The sequence below is a fragment of the Artemia sp. Qi Xiang Cuo genome, chromosome 20 (assembly GCF_049724085.1).
Source record: "Artemia sp. Qi Xiang Cuo chromosome 20, ASM4972408v1, whole genome shotgun sequence".
NCBI lineage: Eukaryota > Metazoa > Arthropoda > Branchiopoda > Anostraca > Artemiidae > Artemia > Artemia sp. Qi Xiang Cuo.
The window spans coordinates 1,470,669-1,495,065 of record NC_142813.1 but is presented as its reverse complement, the minus strand read 5'-3'; the positions used below and the strand labels follow the sequence as shown (position 1 = coordinate 1,495,065).

Genomic DNA, 24,397 nt, shown 5'->3' with positions numbered 1-24,397 from the left:
CTTGTGTAAGGGATAGTTGTATAAACTTTAGATTTGGCTCATTTTATTGAAATTGGAAGTTTTAGTTCCCTTTTAAGAATCAAAAGTGATGGAGGTAGACTAGCCCCCTCCCCCAACTACCCCTCTTTTCACCAAACGCATCTGTTTGAAATTGTACAATTGCGATTTTTTGTAAATAGTCTAAAGAACATATAACAATGCCTCCAGGGTTGACACAGCCCCCCCCCTCCAATACCATGGGGAAAGGGCTTTAAGTTATGCCTTGGGGCATGTTAGGTTTTAATGGAATTTCTGATGAACAGGTAAACTGAAGCAGCGATGTATTCTTACACTATTTATGATATAAGCAGTGAGACCAGTAAGTGCCATTACTACAATGGGACAATCTTCGTTCTTGAAGTGGTTACTTATTAGTTTCCTCACCACACTCACAACCCTAGATTTTCCTGCACTACAAAATCCTGATACGACCTTTCTCAGGGATGTAGCACCATAACTTTTCGTAACAGAGCCCAAAATTTTGTCAAAAACTGTCGTTTGTCCAGTATTCAATGATTATTTGCCATTGTTTTGCTTACCTTTCCTATCACTGTCCGTTATTTTTCTATTTGCGTCAATCAGATCATCCATAGCTTCCACAGTTCTACCAGTGACTCTTCCCTAGATAAAATTTTTTGGGTCGTTATTTTCGTTCTCTTCAATGTTTTCTTCCATATTTTTGCCATTCACGAGGCATATTTTTGCCTCGTGAATGTTCTTGAATTTTGTTTTCCAATTGGTCGTCACTTTTGATTTTAGCAACTAATTTGTGATGGTGAGCTAGTATATCTGGATGGCTTGCACTTTCGACGCATGATGTTTCGTAGTTGCTCATTGCACTGACCACTAAATAATCTTCAGTTCACCAAGGTTAACAAAAAAACTTTAAAACTGTTCAGTAGTAAATCCATACCTTCTCGTCCGATTTGAGGGGTTTATCTTTTGGTGCTGAATCATGTATGGTTTAATTGACCCTTTTATGAGGTAAGAAGACGTATCATTTAAGAGTATGTTGTCGTCAAAACCCCACGTTCCCGCTCATACCAAGACAAAAACTGAAAAAGACTGAAGATCTCCATGTGTGTCGATCTTTTTGGGTAGAAATCAGCAGCCCAGTCGGAAATGTACAAGTTGTAACTTTGTCGGTCATTTAGCAGACTCTTCTATTTCCTGGTATTTTCTTAGCGTTCTCTTAACTTCACTTGTTTTCACAAAACCATCATATCTAAATTCCGTGGAAACACTGCGTAATTTTTCCCCAGATTGGCTTTCACCACTAGGGAATCCTTGTTATTGGCAGTCAACAGTGAACTCAATCTTTTTTTCTGCTTCACTAAAATTGCTTGATCCTACATGGTTTGTTTTCTGTTGTGACAAGAAGTGTCTATTTGCATTTAAAGTAGCCGTGTAAAACGCAGAAAGCACCTGCAAGTTTAGCAGCTATCGTTTTGTCAGGGAGTCCTGGAATTCTTACATGCATTAATTCTCATCTGTTTTATTTGTCAGCAGCTTCAAATGCTCTAATGTGAAGTGTTTCACAAACTTCTACAAACAGTATATAGTTTGCTGACCAAGACTCTGGTATTCCCCAATAACTTCCTTCCCAATATGTTCGTGGTATTTTAGCCACCAGTGTTATACCGGTAGGCCACAACGCCACTGGCGTGGTAATATACGGGTGTCATCACTTATTAGAGGGGAAAGCCCCGGCCCCAAAATATAATGTGATACCGCGTCTATTATAATGTAAGACCGCATCTACCACACCGGTTCTGCAAATATCGGGTTTGGTACTACCCTATTTACAGTATACCCTGTCCCAGGGTATGATAACGCGATCGAGTGTTCAAATGGCCACTTTTCAAAGCCAAGTGTACCCGCCTTGGATTACGGCTAGAAAATCTCTAACTCTCTCCTTGGAGGTAACAAACCTCCTTGTCAATATAATAATGACGGTACCTCGTAGCTCTATTCCTACCCTGCCTGGGTTACGGAAACTAGTACACAGTTTGTAGAAAATACCTTACTTGTATTCTTCCAAAAGGGTCACAATAATCACACAAAAATATATCTCCCCGAACGGGGTCTAAACTCAGACTAAATCAAAATAATATTTTTTACACACCTGTTTATAGGGTTGGAACTTCACTTGGCCCAGCCAATCATCTCCATCCCCATTCAAAACCAACTCTACCTCTTAGCCTTATCTTTCAATGACTCCAAACTAGGAAGTACAAAAATAGAGCTTACTTCAAAGCTTACTTATTGCGACGCCTCTAACTTATCAACGAGAATTTAACCTGTCTTTTGAAATTATACTATAAGCAAATGTAATTAAGAAAACGAAAACAGGTCATTTATCTGAAAGGAAAAGAAACAGGGGTGGAACCCCAACACTTCTCCTCGTAAGACCACCCACGTGCTACCTTGGTCCACCCTTTCAAACATAAACACATAACTTCAAATTTACAAAATCCATTTGCCTTCTCTCTTCCACCAGTGTCTGTGCTACTGCTTCCACCGCTTGGCTCTGGATCGGTCGTCATCGACACGTCTCTACTGTAGGACCACCATGGTCTAAATCGTATAGCATCCGCATCAGGTTTTGAAAGTTGAAGTCCCCAAGATTCGTAGACAATGATTGTGCGCAGCACAATTAAAAACTAAAAAATTCTCGCTCTCACGAATTTACATTTGAGAGAAGAAGAGAATCAGCTTCTGGCACATATGATGATGCAAGCCATTATGAAAAATTGGCTGCACTAGCCTCTTAATTTCCATCTGTGGAAACAACCCCACATTTCAATCAAAAAGTAAATTGCCCCTTGGAATAATTTCAAATAATCTAAGGCCGAAAATGCAAAGGCCTGTGATAACGATAAGGGTACTGGAAATGAAGTGAAATTTTGAGCGAACTATGAATTGCCTTTTTTCTGGGTTCCCTCCATTGGGATAATTAAATTCAGAATATGCGTTGATGCTAATTGAAAATGAAATTTGGATAAATTCTGAATACAATTTGTCGGAAATAATTGTCGGTTCCCGTGAAGAATAACAACTATGAATAGGGTTACTGGACAAAGGTTTGGGTGAAGTATGAAGGGACTGGGAGAGAGTATCCCCCAAGGACTCCAGATCAGAGAGGCAAAATCTCGGTAAAGGGATCACAACTTGTCCGCCAGTTGTGCATTGAGGAAAAGGGCTATCTTTCGCGACTTCCCGCAGGGCTTCTTCCCCAACGGATTCCTCCCCCTCATAAAGGAACAAACCCTCTTTTGACTTGATCAGACCAATATCAGATTGCTTTCCAAGTTTTTCCGATCCGAATCGACATTCAATATCTCCCAACTTTCCCCCAACCCGTTGTAGGTCATTCATGTTTATTTTGTAACCATCTTGTTTTATTCCCCATGGGTCTTTGATCTCTTTCCCCCCTTATTATTTATGTTATCAAGGCAAAGCCCATCCAACATTTTATTTTTCTCCCTATTATTTATGTTTTCAAGGAACAGCCCATCCAACATTTATTTATTTTTCGCCACTGCAGGCTGAATCTCCAAATTTTGTCTCTTTTTTACACTCCTCTTTTCATCTCTACTTTTCTCAATTTTTTCATTCGCGCAAAATACTAAATCATCGTTAAATCTGATTTGGACTCCAGTGTCCACCATCTTTGAGTGCATAACTTCATTGTAGCTCCGTTTAATATTTCTTTTCTCTCTTTTAGTCTTCTTTATTCTTACCGCCGAAACAAATAGTTCGTTATCAAATGGGAACTGAATTCCGACATTTGGTTTTTCATATTGTACTAAAATTTCCCGAACTTTGCGAGGAAAAGCGCGTACAATAAAATTCTTCTCCTTATTCTCTGGTACAATCAGCGCTTTATTTTGGCCTGTACTTGTTAGCGTCTCATATTCATTAAAAGTGTTCTCAAGTTTTCCATTTTCTGGAAATTTTCCCGAAAAATCATTCTCACGCGTCTTATTTTCAATATTTTGTGGTCTTTTTACTTCCGCATCCCATTTTTGTGTATAATCAATATTTTGAACACGCGTATCAAGTATTTCATTTTTCCAACAGGTCGGCGTAGCCTCCCCATTTGTTTTATGGGCCGGTCCACCTCCCCCCGTAGTTAACGGAGTATTATATTTTTCCGTTCGTAGTGTAATTTTGTAATTTCCCCACTGTTAAAGAAGTCGCTTTTAACGATAGGGGATTTCCAGTATCTCCAAAGTCTCCTCTTACTAAAACATCCACTGCTAGCGTAGGTACTAAGCCTACTTTTATCGTTTTTTTCTGGACCGTACCGTCTTTCTTCGCAATTTCTATTCTTACCCAAACAGACGGGTATGGGTGCTTTTCTCCATAATAACAGAATGTTGTAATCTTATTTTTATGGTCAATCTCCGTTCTATTATTTAGGCCAGTTCGCACAAAGGTTTGGTCTCTGCAGGAATCAATTGCCATTTCGACTAATTCCCCGTTCAATTTTCCGCATATTTTATGCGACTCTGCAAATGCGTAATTTTTTTTCCTTATTATGGGTCATGGCCCAGGCTGTCGTTTTATGTGGTTTTTGGTCATGTTTACTGGGGCAGTTTCTTGCAAAATGCCCCGTGGTACCACAGTTATAGCAAGTTAGTTCTCCTTGCGCTGTGTTCTAGTGCCTATTTTTGTTATACTCTCTATATTGAAATATGTCTGTTTCCTCAACTTCCTCTCTTATTTCGGTCCACCTATTTGCCATTTCCGCCATTTCTTCGCTTGTTTTTGGGTTCTTTTCTTTCAAATATATTCTCAATTCTCTGTGGGTATTTTCAAAAAATTGTTCAATTACTGTTTTATTTATTATTTCCTTTATCTTTTCTTTAATTCCTTCCGGGTCTTCTAACATCCTATAGTTTTCTAACTCTAGCCATTTTAAACACATATCTTTCAATTTGCTCCCGAATTCTTTATATGTTTCGTTGTCTCGTTTTCTTTCGCTTCTAAACCTTCTTTGAAAGTGCTCAGGGGAGAGTTGAAACTTTTCAAAAATGGCTTTTTTAGTCTTTCAAAATCTTTTGAGTAGTCCATTGGTAACGCTTTATATGCAGTTTGCGCTTTGTAGTTAAAGAGGGGCTGTATTCTTGTCACCCAATTTTCTCTCGGCAATCTGCTTAAATCCGCCGTTTTTTCAAAATTGTATATGTATAAATGTACATCTTCATTTTCTTTCATTGGTTGAAGGTTTATTGCCTGCATTACCTCTATTGTAGACGATTTCTGAGGCTCTTGGGAATTTCTCCCTGCAATCATTTCCATTATGTATTTCCTTTCCTCTCTGTCTGCCTCCTCCCTTTTTTCTTTGACTACTCTATCTCTTTCTCTTTGTTCTCTATCTTCCTCCTCCTTTAACTCTCTATCTAATCTAATCTTCTCCTCTCTCTGCTCTCTAGCTATCCTCTTTTTCTCTCTTTCTTTTCTATCTTTCTCTCGTTCTTTTTTATCTTTCTCTCTTTCTCTCTCCATGAAATTTAATAGTTGTTGTGTCATATCTATTTGAGTGCTTTTTCGCGAGCCCCTGCTGGATCTCGATTCAACACTGCTCCTTCTACTCGGACTACTTTGATTTTGTCTATCATTATTTCTTCATAATTCATTTTCTGAATCTTTTCGTTCTATATCCGTATTGTCTCTTTCTTTATAGGCTACTCTAGCCTGTCCGTCCTCTTTTCTATTCTTTCTAATTTCACCTTTTTCAGCCTGCATTTTCCCCTTATATTCTCGGTGCTCTCTCTCAAAGGTCTTCATATTAGCCTTTCTTTCTATTTTCCTACTTTTTCTATGGGCTTCACTCGCCCTTCTCGGTCTTGAGTTAATCTCATCTCTGTCCGACATAATTTCAAAATTTCGTTAACTGAAATTACCTCTTCAGTCTAAATGAAAATTCTTTTTTTCAATGTAACTTCCGGTCTCTCGCGAAAAATTGCTGCGTGTCAATTTTCCTTATATTTTTGCAAACTAATTAGTTGCGCGATATATTGATCCGTAAATTTTTCAATTATGATCTCACAAGGCACAGCCCATAATAGATCTTCATAATCCCATTAATTGATTCCGTATTTTTTCTTTTTTTTTCTTTATATGTAACCACAATAGGCTACTATCACTATGTAGGCTAACTCAACTAGTCTCTTCGAAAACGCAGAATTCTTTTACTATCAGGTTTACTGATAGCTCCTTTTGTTGCTGCCACCAATGTTTGTAGTGACAGCTACCGCTGGCACCAATGTTCGTGGTGTTTAGCCACCAGTGTTTTACCAGTAGGCCACAACGCCACTGGCGTGGTAATATACGGGCGTCACCACTTATTGGAGGGGAGAGCCCCGGCCCCAAAATATAATGCGATGCCGCGTCTACCACACTGGTTCTGAAAATATCAGGTTTGGTACTACCCTATTTACAGTATACCCTGTCCCAGGGTATGATAACGCGATCGAGTGGTCAAATGGCCACTTTCTAAAGCCAAGTGTACCCGCCTCGGGTTACGGCTAGAAAATCTTTAACTCTCTCCTTGGAGGTGACAAACCTCCTTTTCAATATAATACTGTCGGTACCTCATAGCTCTATTCCTACCCTGCCTGGGTTACGGAAACTAGTACACAGTTTGTAGAAAATACCTTACTTGTATTCTTCCAAAAGGGTCTTACTTCAAAGCTTACTTATTGCGACGCCTCTAACTTAGCAACGAGAATTTAACCTGTCTTTTGAAATTATACTATAAGCAAATGTAATTAAGAAAACGACAACAGGTCATTTATTTGAAAGAAAAAGAAACAGGGGTGGAACCCCAACATCTGGCACTCTCCGCTTTTATCGTGTAATCGGCAATGTAATATGACAATTTGGAACCCAAATGGTTAATACATTGTGCGTCAATATTTACTTAATTGACTATCAACAATGCCGGACTGTAGTCAGTAATGTAGCGCTCGTCATCTCTTCAAAGCAAATCATGTTTTCTTTTTCCGTGGCCTTTTGCGTCGCATTCCATGAGCCAGGACTTGTTCCATGAGCCAAGCAGTAATTGACATCATACAATTTCATCCGTTCCTTAGTGGGACAAAGAAAAGAAAACCTACAATATGTTACCCATCAGCCTCCTTTTATCTAGTACTTTCTTTGGCTGTATATATTCCATTTTTTGCCAAGGTGCCTAGAAACCAAGACTGGGACTAAAAATAAACTTGTTGAGACGATTTATGCATTCTGATATCGTTTTTATTCAAAGCTAATTTAATGAAAATCGGACATTTTCCTGGCTTTTAATCATTTTACTAGTGCAGTAATCGCAGAATTTGAATAAATCTTAGGTGTCCTCTATCTATTCAGTGCAATGGTTTAACTATTGTCTGTCACTCTTCAGCATGTCTCGCAAGCCCTTTCCAAAATTATGGCCAACATTACATCGAAAAATTTTTTGTTTGAATGCATTCTTAGAAAATTTTACCATAATTTTTATTTTAATCTCACTTTCAATAATCACAATACATTGTTGGGTATTAGTCTCTAATTTCAGCCACCTTGTCCAGGATGTTAAGAAAAACTTCATTACCATGTGTTCCTCAGCAAAAACTCTAGCATGTCCTAATTTACGTTTACAATTACGTTACAACTATAGTTGACTTACTTGACCGGACTTATGTCCCATCCATCCTTGAAGGTCGTTTTGAGGCCTCTTCTTTAACCAGTTCATTGATATGCCTCCTGTAGGTGCTTCTGTTGTCGGCCAGGCGGCAGAGTTGTGGCAGGTTGTAGGGTGAGAAGTTTTCTTTCCGTTTCTCCGGAGGGTAACCTCTGGGGCGAGAACAGTCTACTCGTCCATCGAAGGTTATCTTCGGGAGACGAGTGCTAGCCATGCGTTGGGTATGTCCAAGCAATTTGAGTTGTTCTAGTTTTATTTTGTCCAGTATTGTAAATTTGACTTTCAAATTATGGAAAAGCTTGGAGTTGGAGATTCTGTCGTGGTAGGTGATACCAGCGATGCGTCGTAGGGATTTGGTTTCAAAGGCAGCTAGGCGGCATTGATCGTCTGTTTTAAGTGTCCTGGATTTACAGGCATAGATGGTGATCAGAATAATGAGGGAGTAGAAGAGTCTTGTTTTGAGAGTTGTTGTTAAGTTCTTATTCCTCCAGATGGGTATCAGAGCTTTAAAACTGGAGTTCGCAAGTGTCAGGCGTTTCATGATGTCTTTGAGTTGGTTCTTACCAGAAGTAAGTAAGCTCCCAAGGTAGGTGAAGCCTTCCACCCACTCAATGGTATCTCCACCAAGCTGAATGGTTGAGATTTACCTGTGAATCGAACTTGCGTGAGCAAAGCATGGCTTTCGTTCTTGAGGTGTTGATGGCCATCCCGAAGAGGTTGGAGGACGAGTGAACGCTGTTAGCCTGAGATTGTAGATCTTGAAGGGATTCGGCTATTAGGTCTATGTCATTAGCATATGCTAGTTTGTCTATCACCACTCCTCCGACAAGGGCGCCGGGTGGGCTGTCTATGTGTAAAAGGGCGGCAGTTTGGAAGAGATTGAACAGCTGCGGTGATATTAGGCAACCTTGAAGTACTCCGGTAGAGGTTTTGAAGCGCTCGGTAAGTCCTTCTCCAGTCATGACGCGGCTACTGAACTTCTTATACATGTCTTTGATCAGCGAGATCAGGTTGGATGGGATGCCAAAGTGAAGAAGGATGTGCCATAGCCCTTCTCTCCATATCCGATCGAAAGCTTGTTTAAAGTCTATGAAAAGGTGGTAGATGCTGCGGCCAAGTTCGCTATACTTTTCCATGATCTGCCGAACAGTAGTTCGGCTGCCGAACTGCAAACTCCCGAGGGGGTTTGCAGTTCGACGTGTCAAAATGCAAAGTCCTGCATCTTGACCACAACAATCCTAGACAACCTTACCGTATAGGAGGTTGTAATCTTTGAGTATATTATATTTCTGTTTCCACTTTTCGTACTATTTTGTATACTATTTAAGAAGTTGTTGCTTTTGTTTTTATTATTTTTTTTTCTTTAGTATATTATCTTTTTGTTTCCTCTTTTCGCATTTTTGTATGCTCTGTCATTGTACATTTATTGTATACGACGGGTTTTCAATATATATATATATATATATATGTATATATATATATATATATATATATATATATATATATATATATATTACCTACTTGAAGCTGTAAGTGAGGAGAAGGACCTGAGGGTTATTGTCAATGAAAAACTCAAGTTCCACAGCCACACACAAGCTCAAGTTGCTTAAGCAAACCGAGCCCTAGGGCCCGTAAAACGAACGTTCACCACGAGGAAACCGTGTGTGGTCAAAAGGCTGTACAAAGTTATTGTACGTCCACACCTGGAATTTAGAATGACCATAGCATCTCCCCATTATAAAATGGGCGTTAAAGCACTCAAGATCGTCCAAAGACGAGTAACAAAGCTCTAGCTAGCTTTGCAATAAAAGACGTATAAGGAACGCATTGTATCCCTCAAAATCCCCACCCTAGTATATTGAACAAAGAGAGGAGACGCAATCACTACTCACAAACTGCTAGAAAACAACCTCTGAGGTCTGGTTTTCTCCTCATCTCTTGCAAGTACAACAAGAGGTACACAAAGAAGCTGCAAGTCCCCTGTTGCCATTGACGTGAGTGCTAGCAGTTCTTCTTCTCACGCGCCACCCATTACTGAAACAGCCTCTCCGAAGCACAGTTTATAGAATTAGCAGTATGATCATTCCCTATCTCACCCATTATAAAAACCCGGACCGAGGTGCGAGTGCTCCAGAGAACGTTTTGCAGATATAAACATAAGCGGCATCATATCTTTCCACGGGTAGACAAGTCAGATTTCTCTTGGACGCGAAACTTGGCTTCAACGTTGGAACACTAATTTTGAAGAAACTAATTTTAAATTAATTTATTCCAATACATACATGAAAATCGGTAATTAGTAGTGCAATGTTATTAATAGATGTTTTTAGGAATTAAAATAGGTTTCGAAGTCTCAAGTTGGTTTCAAAGGTATTTTGAGAAAGTTTCTGCCAAAATACGTGTTCCAGGGTAATTGGACCGCTGATGGCAGATCAAATGAGAGGAGCTGTTTGTACGCGCCGATATATATATATATATATATATATATATATATATATATATATATATATATATATATATATATATATATATATATATATATATATATATATATATATATATATATATATATATATATATATATATATATATATATATATATATATATATATATATATATATATATATATATAGTAGTATAGTATATAGTATATATGTGTATATATATATATAGTAGTAGTGATGATGATGATGATAGTGATGTGATGATGTGTGTGTGTGTGTGTGTATATATATATATATATATATATATATATATATATATATATATATATATATTAGAATACATATATATTAGATATATATATTAGAATACAGTAATTATATACAGGAATTATAATACAGGAATTATACATAATTATAATACAGGAATATATATATTAGAATACATATATATATATATATATATATATATATATATTAGAGAAGTATATAGAATACATAAATGAAGTTTCGAAAAAAAAAATATTACAGCCATTGAAAAAAATATATCAAAAACCTTAAAAATTGCTGCATCATTCGTGGTATTATCACCTGATCATGTCGCCCTTTTTAAGGACAATAGGAGGGGGTATGCAATAAGGGGGGGCTATAGGCCTCAGGCTGAAGATTTTCAATCATGTAGATTATAAGGTTACTGCATGCTTTTCTTTAACTAAAAAAATCCTATATTGTTTTGGTGGTTTATTTACAGAAGTGGAATTGTCGAAATAGATCTTGTTCTGGCTCAATGTTAATTATCTCATAATTTAGTGCCGGGCTGCAGCTTAAGAAGGCCATCTATTGTTAAACATGTTTCAAAGCCTAAATTTTTGAAAGAAATAGAAGATAAAGACTCATTCGATAGATATGCCTTTTTAGTATATTTTTCTGGTAAAACTCTAGACAAGCTACTTTTTGCTATTTTGGAAAGTAGGCTAGTTAGGTTATGAAAAATTAAACTTTTAGGGAAAATTTTTCGCAGTTCATATTATTGACTTATGAATAAAGTGAATATACCACTTGATGCCTTTTTTATGCTCTTTACAAATAGCCTAGCCTACAATAAGCATTATTGCTGCAAATACATTTTACCCCTACCACTAGGGTAAGACACCCAGTAGTCGGACACTTTAATCACTTTGAAAACCTTTTGACATTTAAACTACTCTAATTACTGTATTATACCACCTAGAAACTAAATTTTTGTATCAAAAAATTTCTGAAGAATTTCTGAACAAGTAGGTTACTAATTCAAATAGTTTCACTTGTACAGCACCTCCTATTTTTGAATTTACTAACAAGTGACAATTCTGCCTAAACTCGGACATACAAATGGCTCATTGTAAATTGGTTATTAAAATAGGCTATAGGGTAAGACACCCAGTAGTCGGACATTTTAATCACTTTGAAAACTTTTTGACATTTAAACTACTCTAATTACTGTATTATACCACCTAGAAACCTAATTTTTGTATCAAAAAATTTCTGAAGAATTTCTGAACAAGTAGGTTACTAATTCAAATAGTTTCACTTGTACAGTGCCTCCTATTTTTGAATTTACTAACAAGTGACAATTCTGCCTAAACTCGGACATACAAACGGCTCATTGTAAATAGTGATTAAATAGTGATTAAACAGTAATAAATAGTGAGAAATAGTGATAAATAGTGTAAATAGCGATTAAATAGTATAAAAGATTATGTCCGAGAATAGGCATATGGCCAACTACTGGGTGTCTTACCCTATATACCAATTCAGGGTATATATTTCCACTTTAGGGCACAAATGAGGTACAAATGAGAGGTAGCCTAATTTTACACTTTATCCCCCTCCCCCCCTAATGTGCAAATGTATACCCTAAATTGGTATATACAGGGATGGGGGTGAAATTCATTTGCAACAAAAATGATTATGAAATTCATAAAGAGCATAAAAAAGGCATTGAGTAGTAAGCCTAGGCCTATGTTCACTTTATTGATAAGTCAATAATATGAACTGCAAAATATTTACCAAAGTATGTTCATTGAAGGTATTTGAAGTTAAGGAAGGTGCCCAATGGATATTCTTAAAAAAAATAACATTCTATAGAATGTAAAAATAATATCCAACTACACTTAGTATCAATATAAAATATCATGCTAGACAGATAGCCTAGCCTAATAATATTTTTAAGACTCTTACACTTTTACCTACCTAGCTGAATATTTGACTGTCTATGCAATATACAGAATATCTACCTAGTTAGATAATAATATAGCTTAGTGTTTCAGATATATATCCAAATAGGCAGATAAGAAGATTCTCTAATCAGTTTTGGGTTAATATCCAACTAGCCAGATAAATTGTTTCTCTTAGGCACAGCAAGAATATCTACCTAGTTGGATAATAATGTAGCTTAGTGTTTCTGATATATATCCAACTAGGCAGATAAGAAGATTCTCTAAGCAGTTTGGGGTTAATATCCAACTAGTCAGATAATTCATTTCTCTTAGGAACAGCATGGACATCTAACTAGGTGGATAATACCAAGTCTTAACAGTCCTGATATATATCCAACTAGGAGGATAAGTAAATTCCGTTAGGCTATGCAGTTTTGGGATAATATCCAACTAGCCAGATAAATTGTTCCTCTCAGAAGGGCTAGGACAAAGTGTTATCCACCAAATTAGATATTCATGCTATGTCTAAGTGAACAAAGTTGGATATTATCACTAGTTTGCTTGAAGAATTTACTTATCTGTCTAGTTAGATATATATCAGAAGCATTAAGTTAAAGTATTATCCACCTAGTTGGAGATAAAAAGTTGGCTCTTATGCTTTATTGTATTTGGCTAGCAAGATAAAACTTTTTTTCTTTTAAATTTTAATTATTTTTCTAGTTGGATAATTTCTTATTTGCTTAAAGGGATTTTTCAGATAGCTAACTAGTTGGATAATTTTGGCAATACCTAAGTATTGTTGGATATTATTTTTATATTCTATAGAATAGAAATTTTTAGATATTATCCATTGGGTATACTCCTTTTGAAGTTATGTGTTTCTTTTTTTATGGTTGCTATAGCCTTGTATATTAGGGTCCTGTTGGCTGATTTTGAAGGTCTTACTTCAAAGGGGGTTTATGTGCTGGATCATTTATTAGAGGATGGGCAACCTCTGCTCCTTCTCCCTCTAGAGAACACTGACCTTTAATGAACTTTGAAAATCTTTGTTTTTTAAAAGTAAAACCTTCCAAAACAGATCTTCTGCTTTCAGGCAATGTTTAGGCTATATTAATGAACTATTCAGGTAGCTAAGAAATAAATTTACTTCTGTAGTCAGAATTGCATCCTGAATCCAAATTTAACATGCATTTGCATTGGCAATGAACCTCTTTATAAAGACCCACCTCTTTATAAAGGAGGAACCCAGTATTTTGACTGAGGGATGGTAGTAAGCTACTGATTAAAAAAAAAAAAAAAGTGTTTAGAAAATAAGGTACATTCTTTATTGAGACAACACTGTAAATATAGGATTATAAAATATAACCAAGCCACCTTTTTTTGTTGTGGGCTAGTTTCTCCAAAATTTCTTTTGTATTGATTAATTAAAAAAACTTTTTCCACAAAATAAGTTTTTCAAAGAAAAACAAAGAACTCCATTAAACAAAAAATGAGCAAAAATAAAATCAAATAATCTACCAAGCGTGAAACTACCACAAATCAGCATTGATAAATAAATGAAACTCAAAATGAACAGAAATTACAATAAATAACCAAGTCAAACTCAAAACAAGCAGGTTTTACTACTGATGATGGCCACTGTATATGTGACCAAAATATCTGGTATTTTTGTGAATTTCTATCACTGTTATCATCATAGGATTTTATCCCTATTTGAACTTTTATTTATCATCATGGAAAGGCAGTGTGGTCTCTGAAATTATCTACAACATAAAACCCTCAGTTGTTCTTGGGATACTGCTGAGATGCCTTATTGGGAATTAGCATTAACACAGTGCATTTTGATTTAATCTTATGGCAACGTTTAGTTTTTAAACAAAGTCAAATGGGAGGGTGGGTGTGGGAGGGGGATTAGTTTCCAATCACTTTTGACTATTAAAAAGGGCATCAGCCCTTTCTATTTTCAATCAAATGAGCCCTTTTTTGAAATTCCTACAACAACTCCTTTAATACAAAGTGCCCTGGTCTAAACAACAACAAAAATAATACATTATACCCACATTGATCTTTACTATAAAAATGTCAAGCCTTCCAATCAAATAAAATTTTCATTGGATGTGTTTGGGGGAACGATTGGCGTGGGGGGGGGTTAGTTGCCCTCCAATCACTTTTGACTATTAAAAAGGGCACTAGCCCTTTGAATTTCCAATTAAATGAGCCTGTTTTGAAGTTTCTATGACAATGCCTTCTGTAAAAACCTTATATGCCCCAATGGCATAACTTAAAACCCTTGCCCTGAGGGTTGTGGGGGAGTGTCCTCCTCAAAAACATATTTTCTATCTGGAAATCAACTACGCTGAACAAAATGGCTCTCTCAAAATTTTGATGGGTTGTGTTGGGGGGAATGATGGGCGGGGGGGGGGGGCAGTTGCCCTCCAATCACTTTCAACTATTAAAAAGGGTACTAGCCGTTTGAATTTCCAATCGAATGAGCCTGTTTTGAGGTTTCTACAACAACACCTTCTATAAAAACCTTATATGACAAAATGGCTATCTCAAAATTTTGACTGGATGTGTTTGGGGGATTGATGGGCGTGAGGGGGGGGAGATGCGTGTTGCCCTCCAATCACTTTTGACTATTAAAAAGGGCACTAGCCACTCCAATTTCCAATCGAATGATCCCTTTTTGAAGTTTCTACAACAAATCCTTTGATATGAAGTGCCTGAGTATAAAGAACCAAAAAACAACACATTGTGCCCACATTGTTCTTTACTTAGGCAGCACTAGCGAGCTGCCTATGACTAGAACATCCCTGTGTATAGATAATAAAGAAAAACCATTAAGCTGTTCCTGACCTGAGGCATTCCTGGTATAGATTTGATAAATTTGCAGTGGGCCATATAATTTAACTAAGATGAAAGGGGAAACATCATTTTATTCCCTTTTTTTACACTCTTTCATAATTCAAGAACTGCTTCTGGGGCTAGTTGCATCTTGAGCCCTTAAAGGGGCCCCAAAGGTATTCCATTACTGGGTACTTGTGTAATCTGTAACACATGCAAAAAGTGAAGTTTGGTTAATGCTAATGAAATAAAACAAAATAGGATAAAAATATAATAGTTTAGAAACAAATTTTGGCTATATATTTGCTCATCAGCAGGGGAGTGGGGTGGGGTGGTACTTTATATAGTATTCCTATTATCAAATTTTCTGAGCTTGACACCCTTGTTTCAATAAACAGGGTTTCAACTTTACCTTCAAGCCAGAGCAAAAGGTCATCTTTTACATTATAATCCATATCATTTCTAATCAAAGATGCTAGTTCTCTTCTATGCATAAGAGAACGACTTTTATATTCAACATTATACCCTGGAATAGAACAATCCATTACATTTGCTTTCACATTATTTAAAAAAGTTTCACATAGGCCTGCAAACAAAGGTTGGGATTTAAGACAGTCCATTGCCAACAGGATTGAACATTTGCCCAATCAAAACCCTTGACAGTTCAAAAAAAGTAAAGAATTATTTTGTCAGCCAGTGGCAAACCATGAAGAAGAAGAAATATGCAATGTGGTCTTAGAATGTATTAAAGACTCCCAAGTTCAATGTATGCACTATCTTTTGTACATTTTGCTAGTCCATCTTTCCATTCTAATCCATAAAATGAAATGTCTGCAAATACGTCATTTGGAACTAGTCTATTTTCTTCAGAATTTTTTAAACAATTATGAGACCCATTATTAAACAATTATTAAACAATTATATGCCCCCAGGGCATAACTTAAAACCCTTGCCCTGAGGGTTGTTGGGGAGTGTCCTCCTCAAAAACATATTTTTTATCTGAAAATCAACTATGCTGAACAAAATGGCTATCTCAAAATTTTGACTGGATGTGTTTGGGGGATTGATGGGCGTGAGGGGGGGGGAGGTGCTTGTTGCCCTCCAATCACTTTTGACTATTAAAAAGGGCACTAGCCACTCCAATTTCCAATCGAATGATCCCTTTTTGAAGTTTCTACAACAAATCCTTTGATATGAAGTGCCTGAGTATAAAGAACCAAAAAACAACACATTGTGCCCACATTGTTCTTTACTTAGGCAGCACTAGCGCGCTGCCTATGACTAGAACATCCCTGTGTATAGATAATAAAGAAAAACCATTAAGCTGTTCCTGACCTGAGGCATTCCTGGTATAGATTTGATAAATTTGCAGTGGGCCATATAATTTAACTAAGATGAAAGGGGAAACATCATTTGATTCCCTTTTTTTACACTCTTTCATAATTCAAGAACTGCTTCTGGGGCTAGTTGCAGCTTGAGCCCTTAAAGGGGCCCCAAAGGTATTCCATTACTGGGTACTTATGTACTATCTGTAACATATGCAAAAAGTGAAGTTTGGTTAATGCTAATGAAATAAAACAAAATAGGATAAAAATATAATAGTTTAGAATCAAATTTTGGCTATATATTTGCACATCAGCAGGGGAGTGGGGTGGGGTGGTACTTTATATAGTATTCCTATTATCAAATTTTCTGAGCTTGACACCCTTGTTTCAATAAACTGGGTTTCAACTTTACCTTCAAGCCAGAGCAAAAGGTCATCTTTTACATTATAATCTATATCACTTCTAATCAAAGCTGCTAGTCCTCCTCTCTGCATAAGAGAACAACCTTTATATTCAACTTTATACCCTGGAACAGAAAAATCTATTACATTCACATTATTTAAAAAAGTTTCACATAGGCCTGCAAACAAAGGTTTGGATTTAAGACAGTCCATTGCCAACAGGATTGACTATTTGGCCAATCAAAACCCTTGACAGTTCAAAAAAAGTAAAGAATTATTTTGTCAGCCAGTGGCAAACCATGAAGAAGAAGAAATAAGCAATGTGGTCTTAGAATGTATTAAAGACTCCCAAGTTCAATGTATGCACTATCTTTTGTACATTTTGCTAGTCCATCTTTCCATTCTAATCCATAAAATGAAATGTCTGCAAATACGTCATTTGGAACTAGTCTATTTTCTTCAGAATTTTTTAAACAATTATGAGACCTTAAAATGAACTAAGAAACTGAAAACTAAAAATTAAGGTATAATATTGTTTTGTCTAAATTTTAATAGGTAGGCTATAGATCTGTCAAGTAGGCAAGTTTTTCAGACAGATAATTTTGAAAAGGGTGAAAATGGTAGCTTGAAAATATCTTCCCATAATATATTTTTGGCCCTGGATTCATTACTAAAAGTTTTGTATTTGATATCTGGTCCTTTTGTTACTACCCCTTTGGACATCTAGTTTACATTTTGAGGTACCTATTTTTTAATTTCTCTTTGGCTGCTGAATTATGCATGGGGGTGGGGGGGGTAGTAAGCCTATGGTTCCAGCAGTATATAAGGAAACATGCAAAGAAAACAATTCTTATTTCATAATATTTAGAATGAGAGAGGTAAGCTTGAACTTTACCCCGACCCCTAGTGTGGAAATATATACCCTGAATTGGTATATATAGGGGTGGGGGTAAAGTGAATTTGTGCCAAAAGTGTTTATTATATTTGGAAAGAGCATAAAAAAGGCATCAAGTGTGGTATGTTCACTTTATATATAGGTCAATAATATGAAGTGCTGAATATTTACCAAAAGTAAAACTATAAATGCAAAACAACTGAGGAATATTTCAATCTGGGCTACGCGTTAGACCATCAGGGGGGATTTATAAGTGAAACAATATATTCCCAGTCTTTGATGTGTTGTAGACTGGCTAGTTCAGATGGACATATGGTTTGGACTATGCTAGTTAGCTTTTTTGACAATTATGACAATGTTGTAAATGTTCAGGGGTTAGCTACTTTTGGAGGAAACATGCTAAAGAAATAAAAGCAATAACATAGGTTAGACACCTTATTTTATGCTTTTTCCCAAAGATCATGGTTATTTTGCTGATAATACACCCTTCCCCTGATGTTCCAAGATTTACGCCTAGAAATATATATAAAACTAAAAGAAAACATTGAATTTCTCATTTTATAATATGCAGCATGTTTCTATTAATCAGACTTACGTTTCCTACCATTGTTGTCTACTTTCCCCGATAATTCAGGCAAAACTAAATTTCATTGTGTCAAGACTGCAGAATCTCCTTTTAACTAAGAATCTTAACAGAGAAATGTATTACTTGAATTATACCTGGGATTAACAGGGAGGTGAGACTGCAATATTGACTACAATTGTGACTGCAATAAAAATAAACATGGAAAGTGACTGCAATATTTGGCCAGAGTATAAAATAAAGAATCTAATTGAGTACTTTTATTTGTTGTACATGTTTCCTTTAGATGTGGCCAGTCATTATGTATTTACCCCTTTGTTTTCAAAACTTGCCTTAGATTGAATAAATCCATGGAAGAGAATGTTTATGTCTTAGATGCTTGGTTTTGACTTTAAGAATCCATGTCTAAGACTGGGCAGCATTTTCTAAGTTTGGCATGAAGCTTAAAGTGTCTATCTATGACTAGTGAAGTAAGTAAGTTTGACAGCACTAAACCTGCAAGATCCTAACTAATAATGCTGATCTCCATTTTGTGGCCCTTCAACAAGGAAGTGCAATGGGGGGCTGGAGGCCAGCTTTTGCACAACCTTCTTTTGCACAACCTTCTTGCTTACCTTCCCCAGATTTCTCCAGGTACCCATTTAGAGCTATTTATGAATAGGCTCTTCTATTAACTATCAATGCATTTAAAAATGTTAGTTTGGATAGTTTTAAAGTACTTAAGCTATCTAGAAAAATCTAATGGTCTACTTTCTAGGTGGTATAATAATTATTTTGGAGTGATTTGATTGTTGAATTGGTGATTAGCTGTCTGACTCCTGGGCATCTGGGTATACTTACATTATTTGCACCTGTCAATGCTCTTTCTTAAAACTAACTAAAAAACTTTTTCCACAAACAAGTTTTTCAAAGAAAAGTAAAAACCTCCATTAAACAAAAAATGAGCAAAAATAAAATAATCTACCAAGCATGAAACTACCGCAAATCAGCATCGATAAATTAATGAAACCCAAAACGAACAGAAATTACAATAAATAACCAAGTCAAACTCAAAACGGGCAGAATCCCTATGCCTTCCCAAGGCCAGAACATAATATGCACTTTACTAAAAAAAAAAAAAAATAACTGTTAAAATTTTTGACTATCTTTGACTATAAATTTTTAACTATACTTTTGACTATTAAAAAGGGCACTAGACCTTTGAATTTCCAATCAAATGAACCCTTTTTCAAGTTTCTATGACAAAGATTTCAGTAAAAACTTATATGCCCCCAGGGCATAACTTATAATCCTTGCCCTGAAGACTGTGGGGGGAGTGTCCTGCTCAAAGGTACAATCTCCTGAACTTTAAACTGCGTGGAACAAAATGGCTATCTCAAAATTTTGATTGGATATGTTTGGGGAAATGGTGGGTGTGGAAGGAGTGTTAGTTGTCTTCCAATCATATTCGACTATTAAAAAGGGCACTAGCCATTTCAATTTCCAATCGAATGAGCCCTTTTTGAAGTTTCTATGACAACACGTTCTATAAAAACCTTATATGCCCCCAGGGCATAACTTACAACCCTTGCCCTGAAGACTGTGAGGGGGTTGTCATCCTCAAAGACCTAATATCCAGAACTTAAAACTATGTTGAATAAAAGCTCAAAATTTTGATTGGATGTGTTTGGGGAAAAGGTGGGCTTGGAAGGGGTGTTAGTCACCTTCCAATCACATTTGACTATTAAAAAGGGCACAAGCCACTCCAATTTCCAATTGAATGAGCCCTTTTCAAAGTTTCTATAACAACTTCTTTGATACAAAGTGCCCTGCTCTAGGAAAAAAAAATAATAAACAATATATTTTGCCAACATTGTTCTTATATGCCTCCAGGGCATAACTTAAAACCCTTGCCCTGAGGGTTGTGGGGGAGTGTTCTCCTCAAAAACATAATTTCTATCTGGAAATTAACTAAGCTGAACAAAATGGCTGTCTCAAAATTTTGATTGGATGTGTTTGGGGGAATGATGGGCGTGGGGGGGGGGGCATGCCCTCCAATCACAATAGAAAAAAACTGTAATGAAATATGTGGACATGATAGCATGCAAGGCCGTATCCAGGGGGGGGGGTTTACCCGGTTTGACCCCCCCCCCCCAAAGTTTTGACCGAGTCGAAAATTAGTAAAACCTAGGTAAAAATCAGTAAAATTAATCGAAAACTGAGTCAAAATTAGTAACCCCCCCCCCCCCGAAAAAAATCCTGGATCAGCCCTTGATAGCATGTCAAGTATTACAGTAGGCTAAGAAAGAGAGAATTTATTATGAACAAGTAAATGCTTTTCATTATCCACATGTAAAATATATATATTTTTTTAAATAAATTAAAATTTGAAACCAGTACGGTAGCATCAAGTCATAGCAATTAAGAGAAGGGGAGTTAATGTATTTCTAAAAGTCTAGAGTGTGGGGTAATTTTTTGCTTAGTAAAAATGAAAATAAGCAATTTTCCGATGAATATACATAAAAAAAATGTTTCTCAAAATTGAGGGGGGGGGGTGGGACCTCTGAAAGCTTAACTTTACTTAAAGCTTTAACTGTGTAAAAGCAAAATCAAGTCATAGAGGGGGAGGGAATGTATTCCTAAAAGTCTAGGGTGTGGGGTAATTTTTTGCTTAGTAAAAATGCAAATAAGCCATTTTCCGATGAATATACATAAAAATATGTTTTTCGAAATCGAAGGGGGGACCTCTGAAAGCTTGACCTTACCTAAAGCTTTAACTGTGTAAAATCAAAATTAAGTCATAGAAATTAAGAGAGGGGGAGGGAATGTATTCCTAAAAGTCTGGGGTGTGGGATAATTTTTTGCTTAGTAAATATACAAATAAGCCATTTTTTGATGAATATACATAAAAATATGTTTCTCAAAATGGAGGGGGGGGGGAAACCTCTGAAAGCTTGACCTTACCTAAAGCTTTAATTGTGTAAAATGATTAAATATCAAATCTAACCTTAAATTTAATGCATTGCAATATAAGGTGGAAACTGCAAGTGAAGTGGAAAGCAAATTTTGAGATTGAAATCACTGCTAGTTATCTCATAGATTTCTATAAATATGTGCTTAAATGAGTTTTACTTAAAGCTAACTATATGGAGTTTAGTTTGATAGGGCTAATTTGAATGAGGGTTAAGCTAAACAGGGATAAAGATTAAATGGGGGCTAAGTCACGTGTACACCAAGATAGGTGCTTGATTATTCCTTCCTGATGCATAGTTGTGGCCCTAGATTCATTCCTGAAAGTTTCATTCATGTAACTCATCTACTTTCTAAGATAGCAGGACGTCTCTCAGTTAAAACTTTACCATTAGAATTCTAATAATAGTCTTGTGTATGGCCTCTTCTTGGCCAAAGAATATAATGACAAAACTCCAACCTCATTAAATGAAAAAGATTAGGTGAAGACTTAATTAGGTTTTCAATAACACTCTTGTGAAGGCCTATTCTGAACTAAGAACTAGATAGGTTTTTCACTGTCTTTGGAGCTATAAAAATTCCTCTTTAGCTGCTCATTTGACTGACTGTATATTGAACCTCAAGCTGTACTAAAAATAGGCCTATGGTGTGGCTCCACACCATAATATTGATATATAGTATCAAAAGACACTATGTGCACCCAGCTTGTGAGAAGGGTGTCTCTGGGCACATCATATGATCTCAGAAACAACTACAGGTATTAAGTTGTAACATACAGGGAATGTGGAGGGGGTTTTAGAACTAAATCAAAAGACACTTTGTGCAACCAGGTTGTCAAAAGGGGATATCTGCAACAGGAACAATTCAGTGTATCTACTTGAAACCTTCAGGGGATGTTGGACTGAATTGGTCACTGTGTGCATGTTGTCAATACCCCATATTTGCAGTATTGTAAGAACATTTAAGGGTATTGAGACTTCCATGGAGTGTCAAGGGCCGCCGTGGAAAAATGGGGGTAGCATAGAAGCAATGCTACTTGGCAGTTTTCATGGCCTAGTGAAATTTGTTGGCAGATTTGGCAGCTTTTGAAATTCTGTCGAATTCTGCTACTGGCAGCTTTGGAACTTTTTCTAAACCTGGTTGAGAAAAGATAATGGATTAATTCAAAATACACTAAGTGTATCCAAAATTCAAAATGGTACATATGCAATATCCCAGTGACACCTAAAATATTAACATGAAGCATCTCAGAACCTGTTAAGGGCATTAAGTTGAAACTTCAGAGACTGTTAAGGGGTATGTTGAACTTAATAGAAAAAACTCTTAAGTGGATTCAGGTATCCAAAAGGGTACATGTGAAATATCTCAAGAATGGCCAAGGGTATTAGGTTGAATCTTTCATAGAACGTTGAACGGGATAGTGAACTCAACTGAAAGACATTATGTGCATCCAGGTTGCATATGAAATTATCATTTATACACATAGCTGCCCTGAAGCTCGATTTCAAATTGAACAAAATTTGTGTAGGGGTTGTGTTGAATGCAATCAAAGAGCAACACATAAGTCATTCTGTGCAACTTAAGAATCTAAAATAGAATTTGATGTTTTTATTCTTAAGCAGAGAACCTGATAAACTGGAAACATTCATGACATTATCTAATAATAAAAATTTGACAATAATAAACAATCAGAAACTAATTTGAAAATTGAAAACTTTCCAGAAAAGAAGTTCTCCAAAGGAAAATGAAGAGCCATACTAAAACTTAAGATGAAAAGAAATAGTCCTACAGTCCTGTAATAATTTAAGCTTAAAACGTCCAAAAATCATAGGCAGCACAATAGTGCTGCCTAAGTAAAGAGCGATGTGGGCATAATGCATTATTTATTTATTTATTATTGTTATTTTTTTTAGACCAGGGCACTTCGTGTCGAAGGAGATGTAGAAACTTCGAAAAGGGCTTATTTGATTGGGAATTGAAAAGAATCCCCTTTTTTATAGTCGAAAGTGATTGGAGGGCAACCAACCCCCATCCACGCCCATCATTTCCCCAAAGAAATCCAGTCAAAATTTTGGGATTGCCATTTTGTTCAGCGTAGTTAAAAGGTCCGGAAATTATGTCTTTGAAGATGACCCCCCCCTCCCACCGCCCTCGGGGCAAGGGTTGTAATTTATTCCTTTTGGGCATATAAAGTTTTTATTTAAAGGGTGGTCGTATAAATTTCAGAGGGGGCTCATCGGATGTGTAATCAGAAGTTCTAGTGCCCTTTAAAATTCAAAGTGGTCGGAGGATGGATACCCCCCCCACACCTCATATTTTGCCGAAATGCATCTGATAGAAATTTTGAGATGACCATTTGTTGTCGTAGAAACTTAGAAAAAAGTGATTTGGTTAGAAATTGAAAGGGCTAGGGCCCTTTATAATTGTCAAAAGTGATTGGAGGGCAACAAGCCCCCTCCACCACGCCCATTAATTCCCAAAACATATCTAATCACAATTTTGAGGTAGCCATTTTGTTCAGTCTAGTTCAAAGGTCTGGAAATTATTTCTTTGAGGATGACAACACCCCCCCCTCCCTACAGCCCTCAGCACAAGGCTTGTAAGTTATGCCCTGAGGGCATATAAGGTTTTTTTGGAAAGGATGGTCTTCTGGACTCTGGAGGGGACTCATGGATTGGAAATCAGATGTTCCAGTGCCCTTTTTAAGAGTCAAAGTGATCGAAGGGCAGCCACCCTCCTCCCCAAGTCATATTTTACACAAATCCGATAGAAATTTTGTGATAGCCATTTGTTTAAAAATAGTCCAAAGATCATATAAGGCCTTTGGGGCTGACAGAATCCCCCAGAGTGTGGGGGTAAGGGTTGTAAGTTTTGCCTCAGGGGTATATAAGGTTTTATGGAAGGGGTGGTTGTGTGAACTTTAGAGGAGGCTCATTTGATTGGAAATGTATAGGCTAGTTCTAGTTCCCTTTTAAAAGTCAAAAGCAATGGAGTGCAACTAGCCTCCCCCTTCCTGACATCTTCTTATCCC

The 24,397-nt window shown here is 36.6% G+C and overlaps 1 long non-coding RNA gene across 1 annotated transcript in view; it reads left to right on the top strand.

Moving 5' to 3' along the window:
• The first annotated feature begins 11,057 nt into the window (after window positions 1-11,057).
• Window positions 11,058-24,397, top strand: part of LOC148939751 (uncharacterized) — a 33,627-nt gene continuing 20,287 nt past the window's right edge. The window contains exon 1 of the long non-coding RNA XR_016143455.1: window positions 11,058-11,101. This is a non-coding gene — a long non-coding RNA (uncharacterized LOC148939751). The remainder of the gene's footprint in view (window positions 11,102-24,397) is intronic.